This window comes from Ziziphus jujuba, chromosome 10, assembly GCF_031755915.1.
Source record: "Ziziphus jujuba cultivar Dongzao chromosome 10, ASM3175591v1".
NCBI lineage: Eukaryota > Viridiplantae > Streptophyta > Magnoliopsida > Rosales > Rhamnaceae > Ziziphus > Ziziphus jujuba.
The window spans coordinates 29,840,257-29,853,616 of NC_083388.1; the positions used below are offsets into that span (position 1 = coordinate 29,840,257).

General features: G+C 35.6%; 1 pseudogene; it reads left to right on the forward strand.

The window, feature by feature from the left end:
- The first annotated feature begins 8,870 nt into the window (after nucleotides 1–8,870).
- On the forward strand, nucleotides 8,871–10,872 carry LOC125421777 (NAD(P)H-quinone oxidoreductase subunit 2 A, chloroplastic-like; annotated as a pseudogene).
- The last annotated feature ends 2,488 nt before the right edge of the window (nucleotides 10,873–13,360 follow it).

Sequence of the window (13,360 nt, forward strand, 5' to 3'; positions counted from 1 at the left end):
TTCATCTATCCCAATGAGCCATTTATCGAATAGTTACAATTGATGTTTGATCCAGAAGAGAAGGAAGAGATCTTCGGAAAGTGGGTTTTATGACCCGATAAAGAATCAAACCTATTTAAATGTTCCTGCTATTATATATTTCCTTGAAAAAGCTGCTCAGCCTACAGGAATTGTTCATGATATTTCAAAGAAAGCGGGGGTTTTACGGAACTTAGCCTTAATCACCAAATGACAATCAATTAATTAAAAATTAATGAAATATGTCAAAATGAAATATATAAGAAACATATAAATAAAGAAGGTGGAGATCACTTGTAGAGAGCTTTGTATAGTCTTTTCTCTGCTATTCTCTTTTAATTTGCTATTCGTACTTTCGATTTTGAGTATTACCATTATTGGTAATGGGGGTTAGTTGGAGTTCTATGAACAAATAAAAAGGGGGATTAAGCTTTTTTCTTTTATTTTTATTGATATATGGACTAAATTCGAGCTTTTTCTACTTCTTCTTTTTGTTTTTTGCTTATTACTTTTTTCTTACGTCTACATCCCTTATTTCTCTATATGTCGAGGTGAGAGGGTCCTGCATCTTTCTATATCCCTCAAGAATCCCTGAATTTACTAAGAATCTATTTTGTCGGATTGTATTATAACGAATTTTTTCCCGAAGGGAAAAAAAATGAAGAATAATAAAAATAAATAATGAACATAATAAAAAAGTGATATCATACATATATTGCATGTAGAAAGATGAATAAGCCCATTTATTTACTTATTTTATTTACATATTTACACTTTTGATTTATATTAATTATATTATATACGTACTTAGTATATTCTAGTCTATTATATACTGTACAGACTTATAATATTTTCTTGTTTTTATTTAATATATATTAAATAATTTTTTAATATATATTAAAAATATATATATATATTAGTCTATAGACTCTTATATTATAGACTACTTATTATATTCTTATTTTATTATCTTATTTTATTATATCTTAGTATATATACATTTTATACCCTTTATTAATAATTAATATTAATTAGTGTATATACTCACTTATGTATACTCAGTATAATATATGAATTATAAGATATCTTTATAACTAGTTAACATAATAATATAACAATAAATAACAGGTACAAATCAAATATTAAATCGAGGTACCCATTCTATGACAATTCTTAACACCTTACCCTCTATTTTTGTGCCTTTAGTAGGGTTAGTTTTTCCAGCAATTGCAATGGTTTCTTTATCTCTTCATGTTCAAAAAAACAAAATTTTTTAAATACGATGGGACAAAATCTTATCTATTCTTTTTTTTCAAGACTTACATGAATCATAGCACGCATATCTACTTATTAGAAAATGGTATAACGTGTGGCTTCTTCCGAGCATAAGCTCGTATGAATGGGTAAACATGATATATGAGAAATTGAATTAGAATTATTTTCAAATGGATCGATATCGGGATGAATTTCTGAAATGTAAAGTCAATATATGTATGTGGATATCTATAAGATGTCATATGAAAAGGATGTTCATATTTTAGTTTAGATCTAGAAAATTCGATGAATTACTCCTAAAAGTTGACATAATAACAGTGCTAGTTGATGAGAGTTACTTCGGAACCAAAAAAATGAAAGTAATTTTTCTTTTGGTTTTTGGTTATTCCCCAATTCTAATAAAATGCAACTAGATCTAGCATAGTATGAGTTGGCGATCAGACCATATATGGATAGAACTTATAGCAGGGTCTCGAAAAAAAAGTAATTTCTAGTGGGCCTTTGTCCTTTTTTTAGGTTTATTAGGATTTTTGTTGGTTGGATCTTCAAGTTATTTTGGTAGGAATTTTATATCCTTAGTTCCCTCTCCGCAAATAATTTTTTTTTCCACAAGGGATCATGATGTCTTTCTACGGAATCGCTGGTCTTTTTATTAGTTCCTATTTGTGGTGCACAATTTCGTGGAATGTAGGCAGTGGTTATGATCGATTCGATATAAAAGATGGAATAGTGTGTATTTTTCGTTAGGGATTTCCCGGAAAAAGTTGTTGCATCTTCCTCTGATTCCTTATGAAAGACATTCAGTCCGTCAGAATAGAAGCAAGAGTAACAATAATGTTTATAATGCTACAGCATCGGGTATAGTAAGCAAAATCATATAAAAAGAAAGAAACAATCTAAGAAGGTTCAATTATCCGAAATGAATTTCTAGATCCGAAGATTTATCCACACCAAGCTCTAAAAGGAATCAAACTTTTGTCGCCAATGTTATATAATTATGGATGATCAAAAAAGTTTTGAAAAGCTTCTTGTTTTTTTATATTTTTTCTGCCCGAGTTCGGGAATTGAATTACTTGGACAGCACTACTATTATGTACACCGTGAACAAGACTATTTGAGTTTACTTCCCTCTTCTTTATTTGTTTGTTTTTTTTTATTTCCTTGTTTTTTCACGTGTAGGCGGACTGACCCATCAAGTGATACGAACCTAGGACGACCTACACCTAAACCGGTATTATATTAGCTCGGATCTAATTATGTTCAAGTTCTAATGGTCACCTTGACCCCTAACCAACTTGTGATTAGAAACCTTGGTATATAATAAATATGCCACAATAGGTTATGGATATCCTATTGATAAATCAAGCTAAAACACTCATTCACTAATGTTGTTTTAGGTGTTCAAAAGACAAAGAGAAATTCAATCTCATAAAATAAATTCTGAATATTATTAATGATGTGTTCTTCCAAAAAAATAAGCCCTTTTATAGGCTAATAGAAAACAAAATAAACCCTAATTGCAATGGGTAAAACCGGTCATGCAACGGAGATTCCTAATAGGGCCAAAAGTCTCCTCCTTCCTAATCTAATTTTGATTAATTAATTCCTTTATTTTGAATTAGGAATTGATTAATTTACAATGAAAATAATAAAATAAGAAATTTCTTAAACTTATTTTTCCAGCAAATAAATAAATAAAAACCAAAAAGTAAAGGTAGTTTCCTAAAACAAAAAGTAGAAACCAAATTATGAAACTAAAATACTATCTTTTTGACTAAGTTGACTTTGACCAATTTTTGACCAATTTAGGCTCCAAATCAGCTTCCATATGCTTTTTAGGATGGAAAAATAGGCTGATTATGAAGTCCCACACATTTCCCTTGCTTGAAGGAAAGAGAAAAAGCCAACTCAGCATAATACAGTAAAGTCAGCAAAGAATACAGCAAAACCCGGCCAATTTCTCTCTCATTTGCACACCACTTACATGACCAGATTAGCTTCAAAATTGACCAGTTCCCATGACTTCTTAGTGATATCAAGTGGATTCAAGAAGATTTGACCGCATTTCCCACTTCTCAAAATCGATAAATGGACCAAAATCTCTACCCGAGTCCGTAACGGCTTTCACCACTTGTATGCTTAAAAGAGGCCTTATATCTTTAGGTATGGATAGGCCCTTTTGAGAATGAATTACCCTTCGATAAAGGCAGAAAGGTTTTTCTTAAATCTCTTCATTTAAGCCCTAGTGATCAGTCCAGTCTTCATCCATATCAGGTCAGCACCCCGGCAAGTGGTCGATTGTGCGGGCAAGAGTGGATTCGCATCATTCCCCTCCTCTTGAAAAAGGATTTGACCTCAAATCAAAATCCTCACCTGTAGCAAAAAGAGATAAATCAGCAACATTAAATGTGGCCCTAACATTGGAATCACCTATTAAATCAAGTTTGTAGGTATTCTCGTTAATCCGTTCCAAAACTTGAAAAGGTGCATCCAGACGCGGCATAAGCTTTGACTTTCATTGTTTTGGAAACCTCTCCTTTTGTAAGTACAACCAAACCAAATCTCGCGGGTCAACATTATCACAACAAAATCTAGAAATACATGCTCATTATAGAAAGAATTACACCTTTTAAAGTTAGCGACAAATCTTTTTCCTTTCTCACTCACGGATTCATTGAATTTTGCATCACTCTCTGCTTTTTCTCCAAGTTTCTCAATCTCGGGTTTGTTAAAATTTTTCCACTCAACCTGGGTATTAGAGGACTTACCTTGGACGTCAAGCTTACCTTTCCCTTATTAAATGGATGGTGGAACCGTTGGTGCCATACTAGCCTTCTCTATGAGCCTCTCGACTTCCCTCATTTGTTGCATTTGTAGTTGGCCTCTAAAAACCTCCTTCTGGGTCAATGGCTCCAGCTTGACCTTTTTACCTTTAAATCTAAAAACAATACATTATCTCAGCCATAATGAGTAGCATCTTTATCAAATTACCATGGTCTACCTAATAATATATGTTTGGCATGCATAGGCACAACATCACACAAAACAACATCCACATATTTATCTATGCTAAATTTTACTTTGGCTTATTTATTCACTTTCATCTCACCATTATCATTAAGCTATTGTAATCTATAAGGTTCTAGATATTTAGTAGTTTTTAATCCTAATTTATCAACCACAATGTTACTAATCACATTTGTACTACTTCTACTATCAATAATCATACTACAAATCTTACCTTGGATTTCACATCAGGTGTTGAAGATGTTTTCTCTTTGCGCTTGATCCTCACATTTTTAGACATCAAGCACTCTCCTAGAAACCAAACTTAACTTGGCATTAGATGCATGCAAGGTTTCGGCTTCATCCTCAAAGTCCTCCTCCTCTTGCTCGGCTTCATCACCACTTCCCTCACTTTCCAATTCTAGCTCACCATTACCCTTTAACATCATAATTCTTCTATTCAGGCATTGGATAGCAATGTGTCCCAGCCCCTGGGACTTAAAATAAATAATTTCTCTAGATCTTGAAGGTTTAGGATCAGATTTTACCTCATTTTTAGGTGCTTGGACAGATTCGGCTTCAGGCTCCCTTTTTGGCCAATTGGTGCTTTCTTCTCCCATCTTCGGCTTTGGCTTGTTTTCATAGGTTGGATTATTTCTCCAGCCACTTGAATTGATCTTCCACTATTGGAAACACCTCCAAACCATGAGCCTATACCCCTCCTCTTGAATTGATGCTCTAATTTAATAGCCACATGCAACATCTCCTCCAATTCCACATATTGTTGCAATTCTAGTTGATTGGCTATTTAACAATTCAAACCACCAAGAAACCTTGCCATGGTTGCTTCTCTATCTGCATTCATATTTGATCTCATTGTAAGCATCTCCATATCCTTGTAGTAATCCTTATGGACCTATTTCCTTAGGTTAAAGATTGAAGCCTTTGATGCAGCAACCTATGGTAGTGTGATGGTACGAACCGCTTCCTCATGGCTCCTTTTATTTGTCGCCATATAGTGATCAAGTCATCACCAACTTTCCCTTGGGTGTTTTGCTCATTGGCCTACCATTGGAGTGCATAATTACCAAATTCCATTGCTGCCAATTTCACCTTCTTAGCCTCTGGGTCACTTTTCCCCATGAAAGGTGGTATGTTTACCTTGATGATGCCAAGATCATCATCTACCTCCTCTCTCCTATGCCTCCCATGGCCTAGCCTCTCCTGGACAGCAAGTGTTTCATCCATTCCTTCCTTGAAATCATCTCCAAAATTTTCCTCTTCAAACTCCTCTCTAGGTCGTCCACGGCCTCCTCAACCTCGACCTCGACCTCCATGGAACTCTTGTCTCAAATTTGGTCCTCTATGAGATGTTTCTATTCTGTCCATCCTTTGATTTATGTGGCTGAATTGAGCATTCATCCACTGCAATTGTTCCAAGACAGCCCTTATGTCCGTTTGCTCACCATTCCCCATAGCGCAGGAATCACCATGGAATCCCAGGGTTTCTTCTTCATTGATTCTTAGTGGTGGATGTCCTCTCCTCAACCTTGAATCTGCCATGTTAGTATAAATAATGAAAAATAAAATAAATTCTCATCAAATATCACACCCTCGCATGTTTCATTTAATCAAAGTCTCGACACTCATGTTTTCACACTAGTTTCGGCTTTGACCCTTTTTAAAGCTCACACACTCTTGCCTTTTTTCACTCAATCAATTATCTTAAAGTTCTAATTAAAACACCCATAAAATAGCAGTTGGATCACAAGTATTTTTAATTAAACTTATCAATAAAACAGTAGCAAAAGGCAAGTAATGCAGAATGAATTTAAAATGCCTAAATTTCGGCTTTTCTAGGCAGAATAAGGCAAATTATAAGAAATTTTATTTTTTTTTGGAATGAATAAGAACTGTACTAGATGGTAAGAAATTAAAGACCCAAGAATAAAAATTTAGGAAAAGAATTTCAAACACGAACAAGAACCAATTCGGAAAAAAATTAGGGATAATGTTGATTGTTGTTCTTGTAATTCAAGTTTTTATATCAAATCCTTTAACTAATTTTAATCCAAATAATTTAAGCATCCAAAATTCAAATATCCAGCAACAAAAATAATTCTCTACCAACTCCAAATATTAAATAAACAATCAACAAATCAGCAGCTCCAAGAAATTTCCAACAACAAATTTCAGCATGAAATTCAACAAAATCGAATTTTTTTTTTATTATTTGGTTTTTCTTCTTCTCTTTTTTTTTTTTCACTGAATATCAAACACAACTCCAGTAACAAAAATTTGCAACCAAATTGCAATTCCACCAGCAAAAACTCACCAAACCCATGGCCTCCAACAACAAGAATAAAAATGAGTAGTTTTTTGTTTTTTTGTTTTTGTTTTTTTTTTACTCTCAGATCATAAAACAATTGCAGTAGCAAGGATCAACACCAAAAATTGCAATTCTAAAGCCATAAATTCACCAAACCTAAGACCACTCTTCAAACAAAAAAACAAATTGCATAAATTTTAGGTTTTTTATGCAATATGCATTCAAAAGTCTCTCTTTTGTTTTTTTTTTCCTTGTGAATATATGAATGCAAATAATTAAGACCAAAACAGCAAAGTAAAATCAACAATAAGCCAAAATTAACAAGAACAATGATGAAGGACAACCAACAAACTAGGAAATAAAAATACGGTAAAACTAGGAAAACCTAATTTGACTAGGAAATTTAATTTATTTTTTTTAAAAATGTAGAATGTGTATGATGATAGACACAACTTAGCCTAATGCTAAAATTACAGAATAACATAAAAATAAATAAAGCAAATGAAGATAGATCAAATTTGAACAAAAGTTTGGCTCTGATACCAAACGATATGAACCTAGGACGACATGCGGCTAAACTCATATTATATTAGCCCATATCTAATTATGTTCAAGTACTAATGGTCACCTTGATCCCTAACCAACTTGTGATTAGAAACCTCGGTATATGATGAAGACACCACAATAGGTGATGGATATACTATTGATAAGTCAAGCTAAAACACTCATTCACTAATGGTATTTTACGTGTTCAAAAGAACAAGAAGAAATTTAATCTCATAAAATAAATTTTGAATATTATTAATGGTGTGTTCTTCCTAAAAAATAAGCCCTTTTATAGGCAAAGAGAAAACAAAATAAACCCTAATTACAATAGGTAAAACCGGCCATGAAATGTAGATTCCTAATATGGCTGAAAGTCTCCTCCTTCCTAATCTAATTTTGATTACTTAATTCCTTTATTTTGAATTAGGAATTAATTAATTTACAATGAAAATAATAAAATAATAAATTTCGTAAACTTATTTTTCTAGCAAATAAATAAATAAAAACCAAAAAGTAAAGGTAATTTCCTAAAACAAAAAGTAGAAACCAAATTAGGAAACTAAAACACTATATTTTCGACGAAGTTGACTTTAGCCAATCTTTGACGAATTTAGGCTCCAAATCAGCTTCCATCTTTGACCAAAATAGGCTGATTATGATGTCCCACATGTTTCCCTTGCTCGAAGGAAAGAGAAAAAGCCAACTCAACATAATACAGTAAAGCTAGCGCAAAATACAGCAAAACCCGACCAATTTCTCTCTCATGTGTACACCAATTAAATGACCAGCTTAGCTTTGGAATTGACCAGTTCCCATGAATTCTTAGTGATATAAAGTGAATTCAACAAGAGTTGACCCCATTTCCCACTACCCGAAATCCATAAATGCACCAAAACCACTACCCGGGTCCGTATCGGCTTTCACCAATTGTATGCTCAAAAGAGGCCTTGTATCTTTAGGTATGGACAAGCCCTTATTAGCCCCTGGATAAAGGAAGCAAGGTTTTCCTTAAACCTCTTTTCTTGAGCCCTAGGGATCGCCTTGGTTTTAATCCATATCGGGTTAGCACCCCGATGGGTTGTTGAATGTGTGAGCACGGGTGGATGCGCATCATCAAGTCCCCATTGAAATCGGATCCACACAACGAAAAGCACTTGCCATTGATTGGTTATTAAGGGCATCCAGAAAACTTTCGGGTCAAAATGTGGTTTTCAAATTAAGTTATGAATTAATGGATGCTTCCAAAGGGAATGGCGATGCCATATGCAAAAAGGAAGAGACTCATAGAATGGCAGAGGCAAATAGAGCTTTTGCACATTTTTGTTAATCCATTAACAGGATCTATATAGACACATAGACCCATGGATCCATACATCTTGATAAAAAAAGAATCAATAGAACAATAAAGAATCAGAATTGATCGATATATTTCTTAAAATAAACAAAAAGGAAACGAAAGACGAAACATAAATCATGGATCAACTAAGCCCTTCGGAGACTTGTTTAAGAATAAGAAAGAGGAATCTCATGTAAATACAATGGAATAAGGCTTGATCCTATTCATGGGGATTCTGTAAAAATTCCATTTTAAAAAGTTCAAAACAATTGGGATTTTTTGGAGATTGGATGCAGTTACTAATTCATAATTTGGCATGTACAGAATGAAAACTTCATTCTCGATTCTATGAGAATTTTTATGAAAGCATTTCATTTGCTTCACTACGATGGAAGTTTTATTTTCCCATAATGTATCCTAATTTTTGGCCTAATTCTTCTTCTGATGATTGATTCAACCTCTAATAAAAAATATATACATTGGTTATATTTCATCTCTTCAACAAGTTTAATAATGAGCATAATGGCCCTATTGTTCCGATGGAGAGAAGAACCTATGATTAGCTTTTGGGGAAATTTCCAAACAAACAATTTCAATGAAATCTTTCAATTTCTTATTTTACTATGTTTAACTTTATGTATTCCTCCAACATAGAGTACATTGAATGTATAGAAATGGCTATAACAGATTTTCGGTTATTCATATTAACAGCTAGTTTAGGAGAAATGTTTTTATGTAGTGCTAACAATTTAATAACTATCTTCGTAGCTCTAGAATGTTTCAATTTATGCTCCTACTTATTATTTGGTTATACCAAGAGAGATGTACGGTCTAATGAGGCTACTACAAAATACTTACCCATGGGGGGGGCAAGCTCTTCTATTTTGGTTCATGGTTTCTTTTGGCTATAAGGTTCATCTAGGGGAGAGATCGAGCTTCACGAAATAGTGAATGGTCTTATCAATACACAAATGTATAACTCCCCAGGAATTTCAATTTCGCTTAAATTCATCATTATAGGAATTGGGTTCAAGCTTTCCCCAGCCCCTTCTCATCAGTGGACTGCTGATGTATACGAAGGAGTGCGGTTCGTTCGATAAATTCCTACCTCTCTATCTATCTTTGCGATGTATGGATTTTTCAAAACTCCGTGGACATGCAAAAGAGAAATGTTATCCCGACTTGGACCAAGACATAACTTTTACTTGTTCAAATAACAATTAAGGTGAAGTAAGGTAAGGAACAACGAATCTCTTTATGATAAAGAGATTCATTTTGCAAGTTCGTTATGATGGGTAGTTCTTACAAAGGATCAGACTAATGACGTATACAATACTTGAATTCTCGATGTAGATGCTACATAGTTGGTTCTCATCGTTGAAGAGTACGAGTGTAATAGAAGCATCCATCGATAAAAGGATAACCCTAAAATGATCATCTCATGGCTATTGAGAACGAATCAAATCAGATGGTTCTATTTCTCAATCTTTCTGACTTGCTTTTATAGAAGGAAGGTCGAAAAAATTGAGAAAAATTAGTAATTCACAACCACCAATGAAGGATTCCTCGACAAGTTAAGGATTAGTAATCCTTTTTAGAAATCAAATGGGTTTGACCTTATACATACGCGAGGAAGGTAATCAAAAAAGAAAGAAGATAAGTTCTTCTTTCTTTTATCACTTATGAGCCATGCAAGATGAAAGTCTCATGCACTGTTTTGAATGAGAGAAAGAAGTGAGGAATCCTCTTTTAAACTCTGACTCTCCTACTCCAGTTGTTGCTTTGCTTTTCTTTCTGTTACTTTGAAAGTACTCGCTTCAGCTTCACCCACTCGAATTTTCGATATTCCTTTTTATTTCTCATCAAACGAATGGCATATTCTTTTGAAACTCCTAGCTATTCTTAGCATGATATTGGGGAAATCATTGCTATTACTCAAACAAGCACGAAACGTGTGCTTGCATATTTGTCCATAAGTCAAATTGGATATGTAATTATTGGAATAATTGTTGGAGACTCAAATGGTGGATATGCAAACATGATAAGTTATATGCTGTTCTATATCTCCATGAAGCTAGGAACTTTTGCTTGCATTGTATCATTTGGTCTACATACCGAAATTGATAACATTTGAGATTATGAAGGATTACACACGAAAGATCCTTTTTTGGCTCCCTCTTTCACCATGTCTCTTATCGTTAGGAGGTCTTCCTCCACTAGCAGGTTTTTTCAGAAAACTTCATTTATTTGGTGTGGATGGCAGGCATGCCTATATTTCTTGGTTTCAATACGAATCCTTACGAGCGTTGTTTCTATCTACTATTATGTAAAAATACTCAACTTATTAGGGTTTAGGGTTTAGGGGTTAGGGTTTAGGGTTGAGGGTTGAGGGTTTAGGGTTGAGGGTTTAGGGTTGAGGGTTGAGGGTTGAGGGTTGAGGGTTGAGGGTTGAGGGTTGAGGGTTGAGGGTTGAGGGTTGAGGGTTGAGGGTTTAGGGTTGAGGGTTTAGGGTTGAGGGTTTAGGGTTTAGGGTTTAGGGTTGAGGGTTTAGGGTTTAGGGTTTAGGGTTTAGGGTTTAGGGTTTAGGGTTTAGGGTTTAGGGTTTAGGGTTTAGGGTTTAGGGTTTAGGGTTTAGGGTTTAGGGTTTAGGGTTTAGGGTTTAGGGTTTAGGGTTTAGGGTTTAGGGTTTAGGGTTTAGGGTTTAGGGTTTAGGGTTTAGGGTTTAGGGTTTAGGGTTTAGGGTTTAGGGTTTAGGGTTTAGGGTTTAGGGTTTAGGGTTTAGGGTTTAGGGTTTAGGGTTTAGGGTTTAGGGTTTAGGGTTTAGGGTTTAGGGTTTAGGGTTTAGGGTTTAGGGTTTAGGGTTTAGGGTTTAGGGTTTAGGGTTTAGGGTTTAGGGTTTAGGGTTTAGGGTTTAGGGTTTAGGGTTTAGGGTTTAGGGTTTAGGGTTTAGGGTTTAGGGTTTAGGGTTTAGGGTTTAGGGTTTAGGGTTTAGGGTTTAGGGTTTAGGGTTTAGGGTTTAGGGTTTAGGGTTTAGGGTTTAGGGTTTAGGGTTTAGGGTTTAGGGTTTAGGGTTTAGGGTTTAGGGTTTAGGGTTTAGGGTTTAGGGTTTAGGGTTTAGGGTTTAGGGTTTAGGGTTTAGGGTTTAGGGTTTAGGGTTTAGGGTTTAGGGTTTAGGGTTTAGGGTTTAGGGTTTAGGGTTTAGGGTTTAGGGTTTAGGGTTTAGGGTTTAGGGTTTAGGGTTTAGGGTTTAGGGTTTAGGGTTTAGGGTTTAGGGTTTAGGGTTTAGGGTTTAGGGTTTAGGGTTTAGGGTTTAGGGTTTAGGGTTTAGGGTTTAGGGTTTAGGGTTTAGGGTTTAGGGTTTAGGGTTTAGGGTTTAGGGTTTAGGGTTTAGGGTTTAGGGTTTAGGGTTTAGGGTTTAGGGTTTAGGGTTTAGGGTTTAGGGTTTAGGGTTTAGGGTTTAGGGTTTAGGGTTTAGGGTTTAGGGTTTAGGGTTTAGGGTTTAGGGTTTAGGGTTTAGGGTTTAGGGTTTAGGGTTTAGGGTTTAGGGTTTAGGGTTTAGGGTTTAGGGTTTAGGGTTTAGGGTTTAGGGTTTAGGGTTTAGGGTTTAGGGTTTAGGGTTTAGGGTTTAGGGTTTAGGGTTTAGGGTTTAGGGTTTAGGGTTTAGGGTTTAGGGTTTAGGGTTTAGGGTTTAGGGTTTAGGGTTTAGGGTTTAGGGTTTAGGGTTTAGGGTTTAGGGTTTAGGGTTTAGGGTTTAGGGTTTAGGGTTTAGGGTTTAGGGTTTAGGGTTTAGGGTTTAGGGTTTAGGGTTTAGGGTTTAGGGTTTAGGGTTTAGGGTTTAGGGTTTAGGGTTTAGGGTTTAGGGTTTAGGGTTTAGGGTTTAGGGTTTAGGGTTTAGGGTTTAGGGTTTAGGGTTTAGGGTTTAGGGTTTAGGGTTTAGGGTTTAGGGTTTAGGGTTTAGGGTTTAGGGTTTAGGGTTTAGGGTTTAGGGTTTAGGGTTTAGGGTTTAGGGTTTAGGGTTTAGGGTTTAGGGTTTAGGGTTTAGGGTTTAGGGTTTAGGGTTTAGGGTTTAGGGTTTAGGGTTTAGGGTTTAGGGTTTAGGGTTTAGGGTTTAGGGTTTAGGGTTTAGGGTTTAGGGTTTAGGGTTTAGGGTTTAGGGTTTAGGGTTTAGGGTTTAGGGTTTAGGGTTTAGGGTTTAGGGTTTAGGGTTTAGGGTTTAGGGTTTAGGGTTTAGGGTTTAGGGTTTAGGGTTTAGGGTTTAGGGTTTAGGGTTTAGGGTTTAGGGTTTAGGGTTTAGGGTTTAGGGTTTAGGGTTTAGGGTTTAGGGTTTAGGGTTTAGGGTTTAGGGTTTAGGGTTTAGGGTTTAGGGTTTAGGGTTTAGGGTTTAGGGTTTAGGGTTTAGGGTTTAGGGTTTAGGGTTTAGGGTTTAGGGTTTAGGGTTTAGGGTTTAGGGTTTAGGGTTTAGGGTTTAGGGTTTAGGGTTTAGGGTTTAGGGTTTAGGGTTTAGGGTTTAGGGTTTAGGGTTTAGGGTTTAGGGTTTAGGGTTTAGGGTTTAGGGTTTAGGGTTTAGGGTTTAGGGTTTAGGGTTTAGGGTTTAGGGTTTAGGGTTTAGGGTTTAGGGTTTAGGGTTTAGGGTTTAGGGTTTAGGGTTTAGGGTTTAGGGTTTAGGGTTTAGGGTTTAGGGTTTAGGGTTTAGGGTTTAGGGTTTAGGGTTTAGGGTTTAGGGTTTAGGGTTTAGGGTTTAGGGTTTAGGGTTTAGGGTTTAGGGTTTAGGGTTTAGGGTTTAGGGTTTAGGGTTTAGGGTTTAGGGTTTAGGGTTTAGGGTTTAGGGTTTAGGGTTTAGGGTTTAGGGT